We start from the raw sequence: 10,160 nt of genomic DNA on the forward strand, positions 1-10,160 counted from the left end.
CATTTGTCATTCACCCTCCCCCAGGATCTGAATGTCCTCCTTCTTTTGGAAAATCTCCTTCCATCTGAATATAGATGGAAGACAAGGGTCTAAGTTGGCAGTGGGTTACTCCATTTGTTAACTATATCCAGTACTGCTGTGGGAAGTCTGTTGTCATCTGATTCTTGCTCCTTTACAAGATGATTTCTCTCTCTCTAGCAGCTTTTAGACTTTCCTGTGGTTTATAAAACTTTTAGTTGCTCTACAATTTGTCTAGGGATGGGTTTTTCTTTCTCTCTGTATGTGATGCCCCACGAGTCTAGTCAATCTGAGAACCTTTAAAGCTCTTTAATTCTGGGAAACGTGCCCCCATCATTTCCTCAAATATTGCCTGTACTTGGTTTTTAGTTCTTTCTCTGGGACTCCTGTGATCTGGATGTTATTAGCCCCTCTTCTTCCCTCCTTATATCTTAGCTTTCTTTTCATGCTATTGTCTCTTTCTTTCATGCTATTGTCCTTTCCTCCTCCCTTCTGGGAAAGTTCCCTCAGCCTGATCTAACTCAGTCTTCAACTAGAGTTATCCTATTATTTCTCTTATATATTGTGTTCTTTACTTCAACTTTAAAAAAATATTTCCACTTGATTGTTCTTCTGATTTTCTATGCTTGTTTCAAATTACTAATATATTCCCATATTCTTCAGGATGTTTATATCAAGCTCATTTTATATCCTCATTCTGTTTGTTCTAATATTTTTGCCTTATATAGTATGTACTGTCCAGTTTTGGTCTTTCTGTCCTTTGAGCTTATACTGCAAGGGGGAACCAGCCACACTCCGGTATTGAATATCAGGAAAAGGGGAGGTTATGGTCCCCAAGCACTAGAATCATTGCTCCTGTTCCCATTTGCCACAGTTTTAGGAGAAGACTATGGAAGTGGCTGGTTTGCTGATAATTTTTAAAAATCTGCTTCTTTTTTGCTTCGACAGTTTCTTCAGTGTTGATCTGGGGAAAGGAGCTACAGTCATGTCAGTTGATCAATTGTCAGGAAGTGCAGATTCCAAATACATAATTAATTAATTTAAACTAAAAGGACAGTTAGAAGACGAAGAACTCACATGCGGAGCGAAGCTGATTCCCAGCTGTGATGGCCTGCACTGTCGGCTCTGAGAGTCCCTGTCACTGTCTTCGTCAGACAGTCCCCATGGTCCTACACCTGACACGCAGCAGCAGGTTATCTGACCACCACAAGGCAATCGCATCTAGAGTCCTGACCTTGTCAGTGACCCTGCCACATCTGTGTTTGAAGTTTCCGCTGCACTCGGAGACTGATTCAAACTTGCCTAAGACCTTTCTTCATTAGTCGGTTTAAACATGTGCCACAAGTGCCCGAGCAAGTAGGAAGAGAAGGCAGAGTGTCAGCTATGTGGTGGGCTTCACCAAGAAAGCCTGGGTTGGCTGCTGCCACCGTAGCAGTGATGGGCCAGACGGGCAGGGATGGGACATGGAGCTTCAGGTTACACAGCCCAGCAGGTCTGGGAAATAATAGGGCCTTGTTCTGTATCACTTACTGAGAAGTGTCCTCAATTCTCTTTGCTCCGAGAAACACTCATTTCCTTGGTAACAAAGGCGTGTGCTTGGGCCCTGTGCTAGGAGCCTACAGCAAAAGGCCAAGGCTACGTGTGTGCACACTTATGCTGAGCTTTTGAAACAGGTGTTTTGTAGACGCTCATATACCAACAAACTACCTTTTAACCTGTTTCATTAAAGAGTTCAGAGTTATAATTTTCAAAAATCCATTAAGTTAGAATCAGAATGACAAATCTTTTGAAGGTCAGTGTCTGCCCCTGAACTTAGACCTGAATGTGTAAGCCTCGTCCCCACTGGTTGGTCAGGCTCAAAATCTTACTGGCCATTTCTCTAGATGCTAAATATGGTTCCTGTTCCTGCTCTTGAACATCACGTCATACTTACAAATTTGAGTTGGAAACATCCTGTCATCTAAAGTCTGTATTGTTATTCATGTACACTTTTACTGAGATAAAATATTTCGGTGACATGTTATAAGACATGTTGTTGTCTTATATACGTTACATATAAGACATGTATAAAGACTTGTTATGACACAAGATACCAGTGAGTGAATAAGATAATAATAACTGTCGCATATCAGTGCTTTACATACATTAATTTATTTGTGCCTATCAACAAGTAAAACAAAGACCATCAGAAGTAAGAGGTGCCCAGCTGGCTCCGTCAGACAAGCATGCCACCCTTGGTCTTGGGGTTGTGAGTCCAAGCTGCGCTTTGGGTGTAGAGATTACTTAAAAATAAAATCTTAAAAAAATTCTTTTAAAAAGACCATCAGAGGTAATGAATAAGTGGAGAAGAGATAGATGATGGATGGATGGATGGATGGATGGATGAAAAAATAGATAAAAATAAAAGCTAAGTCTATTGATTTGCCACACAAAGGAACACAGTCTAGTGAAAAAAATTCACTGAGTAAATAAGAAGTCACTGAGAGGCAAATCAGAGTTTTGTTTGTTTATTTGTTTAAATGTTTATTTTTGGGAGAGTGTGGGGGGGGAGGGGCAGAGAGAAGTGGACAGAGGACCTGAAGCCAGCTCTGGGCTGACAGCAGAGAGCCTGATGTGGGGATTGGATTCATGAACTGTAAGATCATAACCTGACATTCAACCAACTAAGCCACCTAGGTGTGCCAGAAGTCAGAGCTTTTAAAGTCCTGAGGGTAAGGAGGTATTCATGTGCTTATTGCCAACTAAGAATTGACATCTAGTACTCTGGAGAGGACAGAATGAATCCATGGCTTGAAATACAGCTAAAACAAACAATATTGCCTGTTATTTAGTTAGGACCACAAGTCTGATGTCTCAGAGTCAATCCAAGGTCATGGTCCTTTATCAGCTCCAGCTAGAAAGAGTAGCTGTGAGAAACACACTGCCAAGTGTGATCTCTCCTAAGCAAGCACTGCTGTAAGCAGAAAATTTTCCTTTACATTTTTCACCACAGCCTTTCAATAGAGTGCAGTTATTATTATCCCTACTTTACAGAGCAGTAGATTGAGGCACAGGAAATGTTAAGTAGCTTGCCCAAGGTCAAGAATTTAAATCTGGGTGGGGAATTCAGAGCCCACACTCTTAACCTCTCAATGACTGAGCACAGATCTAGAACCAATTATTGATGTATGTTGCTTATTTAAAATAATTCAAGTTATTTAAATTACATTTGTAAAACTTATTTTTCCATTCCACCTAAACTAAATGAACAACCATTAATTCAAAGTGTAGTGTAATTAGCACTATGACTACATGCTAGGCGTAACTAGCGATCTGCCTTTAACCTCAGCAAATTGCTTTGTTCATGTTGAATATTTTATGATGAAACGAAAAGGATACATTTGCCTTTTAATTTTTGCATCTTCTGTTGCCTTAGGAACCGAATCTGTTCTCTCTACAATTTTACACATTATACCAAAACCATCCTGAAGGAGTGGGTGGGATTCCTCTTTTTAAAGACTTTGTCTTTGGCATCCCCTCCACCCATCCTAGACTTACCCACTCCGCCACTTTAAAGCCTCACATAAGGAATATCGTCTAAGTGGAAATTAATTGCACTTGTTTGCCCATCTATCCCTTTCCTTGCACCTTCAACTCCTTCTCTTGAAGTATTTCTTGGAGTTGGAGGAACAGTTCCATTGTCTTTTCATTTGGGGAAACTGAATTTTTAGAAATAAACAGTCTCTGATAAATGCAATGACTAAGAACGTTGGCTCCACTGCATAATGGAGTTTTTAGCTCCAAAGAAGTGTTGCCCCAAGTAAAGTAATATGATTTTCACCTCACCAGTGAAAACTGCTAAAAAGGAAATTCCAAAAGAGGAGGGAGTCCCCAAATTTTAAAGATCAATGACATGACATCGAAGTAAATGAACTGCCTCTCAAGATGATTCTTTTAATGACAATTATTAGATATATACATGTCAGTGCGTTTGTTGTTGTAAAACTGTGTGATGCGCACGAGTTGCACCTCATATGATACTGAATTCAAACACACAGACAACTGCACATATTCCTTTCTTGCAAACGCTATGGGTTACAAACCTAAATATAGAGTGCAGAATAAGATTTCCTTAGAAAAAAGAGTTCCATGCCAAGAAAACAGTAAATACAGGGCCATATTAACTTGGTGACTTTTTACAACACAAAGATTCTAAGACTCAATATTTCAAAAGAGCTCTGGCAGCTGGAATTATTTTTCAGCAGTGAGTTTCCATTGAATCAGCTATATTCTTTCTCCTAATTTCTCTTGTAAATGATGATAGTCATTTATAGGCTGGTATGAAGAATCTTGTCACTAAGAACCCTTTCCTTAGACTCATTAACACTGAGCTCCAGGCAGTTGAATTAATTAGCTTGGAAAGTGTCTTCAACTCCCACTTCTCCAGGATGCAAATAACCAGAGAGCTCAAAGAACCAGATTTATTTTCTGCATACAGCTTTTCTACAAGGAAGTGAAAAATGGCAATATTGTGACTATTGCTAATACTGCTACTATCAATAACCCTAATAATGGCTACTATTTACTAATAAGTACTATTAAGGACTTTATATTTAATTTTTTTTATTTGAATATGTAACATACTACTTGCCAGAATACAAAGGGTATAAAAGAAACACAGCATCAACAAATTAAATGTGTGTGTGTGTGTGTGTGTTTTCCTTCAATTCCTTTACTCAGTCCCTTGGTTCCCTTCCCCAGAGGCCACCACAATTATTGGTTCATTAGGTATCCTTTCAGGGTAACAACCAAGTATGTATTGATACACTGCAAACCCATATATACACATAAAAACATATGTATGTATATAGTACATATGTATGTATCTATTTCCATCCATATATATTTTTTCTCTGTTTCCCATGTGAATTGCAGCATTCTATTGATACTGTTCTACATCTGACTTCTATCTTTTAATATCTCTTAGCCAGCTCTTTATATAAGCCTCTTTCTTTCAATGGTTACATGGTACATTATTTCTGGACGTACAAATATTTTTAAAAATAAAAACTTAGATGGGATAGCATTTCTTATAGATTTTTTTTCCCCCAATCTGTTACGTTTACAGCACTCTATAATAATACCCAGTGCTCATTCTGGACACTCATATGTCTTTGGAATCATTAAGAAAAAACTAAAATTACGCTTATGTTTCATATAGTTAGTATATATAATTTAGCATTCTTATTATAATTTTCCTTTAAATCATATTCCCAACAGAATTGTTTTTAGAGATCAAAGATCCCTGAATAACGATTTATCTTCCTGTCAGCTCTTCGGAAAGATTCCTCGCATTCATTCACCACACACATTACTCTTCACTGCCACTAGGTGGTGCTCACACATTAATGTCTCTACCTGAGCCTCTGCCTTTCACCACACATCGTCCTAGGTTAGCCCCCACACTGGACAAAGCCAGATTTGAATGAAACTGCACAATATACCCTATGAAGTATGTTTCTACGCCCAATAAATTTGACCCAGATCCCCAGAGCGAGGACAGTAGTGGTAAGGCACTCTAGTCAGAAAAGCTGACGTCTATCCACAGTGCTAAGGAAATGACTAAGGTGGGTGGGGTACAAGTGACTGGCCCAGGCTTTTCTTCCTAGTCATGCTTCCAATAGTAACTTAATCTCCCATCCAGGGACTGGCCCAGTGATGCTGAACAGGGAGGCCAGCACGCAGCTCACAAAGATCTCTTCCATGACCTTCCAACAACCACAGCCTGGCTGGCATGTGCACTAGGGAAAGAAGGTCTAGGCAAAGGACAGATGTGGGGGGCTCCAGTCGGCAGGCCCTGCTCTGCCCTGGTAGTGGTGTGAGGTAGCCGCTCCGCCCCTGCTAGCACAGGCGGCTTGCCACAGGAGGCAAAACTCCAGATTCTCCCAGTCTGTGAACAAAGCTTCTCTCCCCCATTTCCTGGAGCTCTTTCCACTACATTCAGTCTCTCAAGTAACTTTTGAGTCACTTCCCAGAAGAAACACAAGGACATACTGACTTCAAAAAAAAAAACAGATGTCCATATCTAGGTCAGGTTACAACATGGGTCAGGGTGTGTGTGCTGTATTCCCAAATGCTACAGCAGCACAGAAAAAGATGCAATCTGAAAAAAGTCTCATGGCAGGTGGTGCTTAGAATGACAGAAGTGTAATGCTGGGAGCTGGAAAGGGCTTGGAGTAGGAGTATCTACTAGTATCTAGGAGTATCTAGGAGTAGTCCCTCAGAGTCCTAGGGCCTCGAGGAGTTACATTAGGAGTCCCCAGGGAGGCTGAGTTCTGCACGAGCAATGATTGAAGAACCCTGAAGCTTATTTCTGGGGGTTTTGTTGTTGTTGTTGTTGTTGTTGTTGTTTGTTTTTTTATTTTTTAAGCTGGAACCACTGGTCTAATCCAAACTGCTCATTTTACAAACGAGAACACTTAAGCAGGCTGGGGACCTTCCCTAAGTCACACACACTAGAGGACGTCTTGGATAAGATGAAGAAGGAACAAGAAAGAACTACATTTCGTCTGACCCACGGGTTAGAAAAGAATATTTGTCAAGCCATGTGAACTTAAAGGCAGTTTGTAGTTGCCTCGCAGGTTCAATTAACATATATGTTTTTCTCTTAGCAGAGCCTCAGATGCAACCTATATTTCATACTTAACCAAACCCCAAGCCCACACCCATAGAACTTGAGAAGTAAGAGAATACTCATATCCATAGTCCAGATGCGTTTTTTTTCTTTTCCATCTTTTCCACTTGTTTTCTTAAAGCCATTTCCTGCTCTTTGTCAAAATACAATCAAGAAAAAAGGCAACAGTCCTTCCTGGGAGCCTGATCCAAGCCTGATCAAGCCCCTGATCCAGGCTTGGCAATGGACACACTAGCAGATGTTGGGGGAAAAAAATCCTATCTCATTGTTTTTTTTATCATGTCACCAACTTCTGTTTCCTCTTCTTTTACAAAACGTGAAATTATTTTCAGACTAGCTTCAACACCTTAAGTCAGGGCATGAGTTGTGAAAACCAAGAATGACCACGAAAAGATCAACTTCTAAAAAATGGTGGGAAATCTATTATCTAGGTCACAAGGGAAAGGACCTGTTGTTTTTCTACTACCCTTGTGAAAAGAAAACAGAAGGTTCCCCCTAAGTTTCCTGCTATATTTAGGTGAATGAAACCCCCGTCAAACCAGCTTCAGCCAGAAAGAGAATCGATAAGCCCAGGCAATGGAAAGGTTCAGGGTTGGATCATGCTTAACCAGAGGCACGTGTTCCAATAATGTTACAGGTATCTATTTCTCCCTCTCTTTCCACTTTATTCTGGAAGGCAAAATGTCAACAGTTGCAGGCATACAAATGTAAAGCCTTCCAGGAACAGAAGGCCTGTATCCCAGTGGCTCCAGGGAGTTGCGTCTCATTGGCTCGAGTGGTGTCCCGTGCCTCTCTTTGGCCTGGTTTGGTTCTGATGGGCCAGCCTGTGTCACATGCCCACCTCTGCACTGGGATTTCAGATGTCACCAGAGGTCATGTCCTGCTAGAACTGAGTCTTTTTTTTTTTTTAATGTTTTTATTTGTTTCTGAGAGAGAGAGAGAGAGAGAGATAAAGAGATGGCATGATCAGGGGAGGGTCAGAGAGAGAGGGAGACAAAGAGTCTGAAGTAGGCTCCAGGCTCTGAGCTAGCTGTCAGCACAGAGCCTGATGCGGGGCTCGAACCCACGAACCGTGAGATCATGACCTGAGCCGAAGTCGGACACAACTGACTGAGCCACCCAGGCGCCCCTAGAACTGAGTCTTAAAGAATAGAACCTAAACCAAGGGCTAAGAGTAGGACAGGGAAAGTTCTCCAAAAGGAAAAGATAGGTTCTGCCACTGGAAGAAGGGATGTGGAGCAAGCAAACACCACAGTTGGGTGCTCCCACCATCTGCCCAGCTCCGCTGCTCCCTGTGCTGATCGGATAATGCACATCTGATACCTTTGGCAGTCTAGAGATCAGCTAAAGAACAGAACCATTAGTTAAGCTACCCTGCCCATTCAGTTGTGCGTTCCTTAAACAAACATGTATTTGTAGTAAGCACTGAACTTGGACTGAGCTCATGCAGGGAGGGTTAGCTCCAGGAGACACCGTGTCAGGAAGTACCACAGGCTGAGGAGATCCCCAGGGCCACAGTTTGAGCCTTGACTGACTGTCAGCTGCTTTGTCTTCCTTGCTGCAGGTCTTAGGTTACCAGCCATTTTGTTTTTCTGTCTACTCTGTTTCCTGGGAGTTTTTTCCTCTCCTAACTTTGGGTCTGAGGACACGTCTTTCCAGCTACCTTTGACATCCTTGAAAACGATGAGCAAGATTGTCTTCCTCATTAGAACTAGAGATATACTGGGGACTGGGAACACTTCACAGATTCAGAAGTCTTGGGGCTCCCGGGTAGCTCCATCAGTTGAGCGTCCAACTTTGGCTCAGGTCATGATCTCATGGCTCAGAGCCCCCTTTGGAGACCCCGTCTTTATCTTTCTGCCCCTCCCTGCTAGTGCTTTCTCTCTCTCAAGAAGAAATAAACAAGCAAAGATTCAGAAGTCTTAGTTTTCTCACGCTCATTATTCCTGATCATCACCCTTTGCAGGTTCCTAAACTTAAGGAGTTCTAGAACCTTCATGATATTTGTGTCTCCTCTTACATGCATTAAAGTGGAACCCCCAGAACCTCTCTCCCACCCTGGGTGGTAGCAGTACCAGCTACCACTTACTGAGCACTCACTGTGGGCTGGGCACTAAGGAAAATGCTTCCGCATATTATGTCATGTAATCCTGCCCTCCCCTCTGAGGGAGGTTCCCATATTGTCCAATCTAATATTATCCATAAAAGAGGACACTGGCGGGATGGAAGGATGAAGTCACTTGCCTGAATTCACAGGACCAGTCAGTGACAGCAAGGGACTGAAACTCGGTCTGCCCGACACTGAAACCATGCTCTTGCCCACTCTGCACGGTCCTCCATGAAGCTCTGCATCAGAAAGCCCCTTTTCAGCAGGGAAGCCTGAAGGCACAGAATGACCAGACCAGACAAGGGTATATTGGAAGACCACTTAGGAGCCCCCAGACTACTCAAGAACACCATATGCACCTCCCGTGGTTACAGGGATGAGTGGTTTCAGTCTCCATATCTGACAACGTACCCCACCCCCCCCCACGGCCAACATACACAGAAGGGGTTATTATATTAGGGGTATTTTCCATGTGTGACCCCAGCTGATGCCTAGCCAAAATCACCTCTGTTTTATGTAGTTGAGTGTCTCTAGACCTTATTTCATTCCTGTGCCCTTCTGATAAGTGCAGAGTTCATACTACCTCTGTCCCAAAGTCTGGATTGGTCCACAGTGGTCTCTTCCCTTCCACTCTGTCTTTGGCTTTAAGTCACTGTCACCGTTGTCACCAGCCAAAGGATTTCATTGACCTTTACTTTCTGTAGTTTGAATTACAAGAGAAACCCCCTTTTCTATTTTCCATCTATAAAACTATTGTGTAAAATTGAATATGATTTTCACAAAATGCCCAACCTTACCTAAATTTTTAACAGCTCAGATGGCATGGGCCCCAGCCAATCGGAACTGCTCCTCGTCTTACAGTGCACTGGTGACTACAACCAGAAATCTGTCCACCAGCCAGGAGTCCTGCAGTACTTCCTGACGGCACCTCTCCCACCGCAATTGTGAATAACTAAAGTAGGTCTTAGTGTTTCTGCAAATATAGCCACAGACCTCCACCACGTAAGGAAGAAACAAACACGGAGATTGCATGATTCTCTTTCTCCTTTCTTTTACATAAAACTTCCTTCCTTACCAATTTCTTCTTGTACAAGGGAATGGAATTTTCCACCATGAGTAACAACAGCCAAGAGGGCTACTATGTGTCAGAATGAGGACCTACACTCCATTGTGTTTCTATCAGGGGGCATCACCCTGCTACTCATCCCAAAATTCAACTATTTGGAAACTTAGTAGGTATCTGTACAGCAGCCACCCACTTAGTCCTCCTAAAGGAAGCTTGTGAGGTCATGAGGGGGTGTGCCATTTGGTTTCATAATCCGTGAACACTGACCCAGTCTTGGGAGAAGCCAACACCCAAAC

The sequence above is a fragment of the Crocuta crocuta genome, unplaced genomic scaffold (genome assembly GCF_008692635.1).
Source record: "Crocuta crocuta isolate KB4526 unplaced genomic scaffold, BGI_CrCroc_1.0 scaffold645, whole genome shotgun sequence".
In the NCBI taxonomy this organism is placed as follows: domain Eukaryota; kingdom Metazoa; phylum Chordata; class Mammalia; order Carnivora; family Hyaenidae; genus Crocuta; species Crocuta crocuta.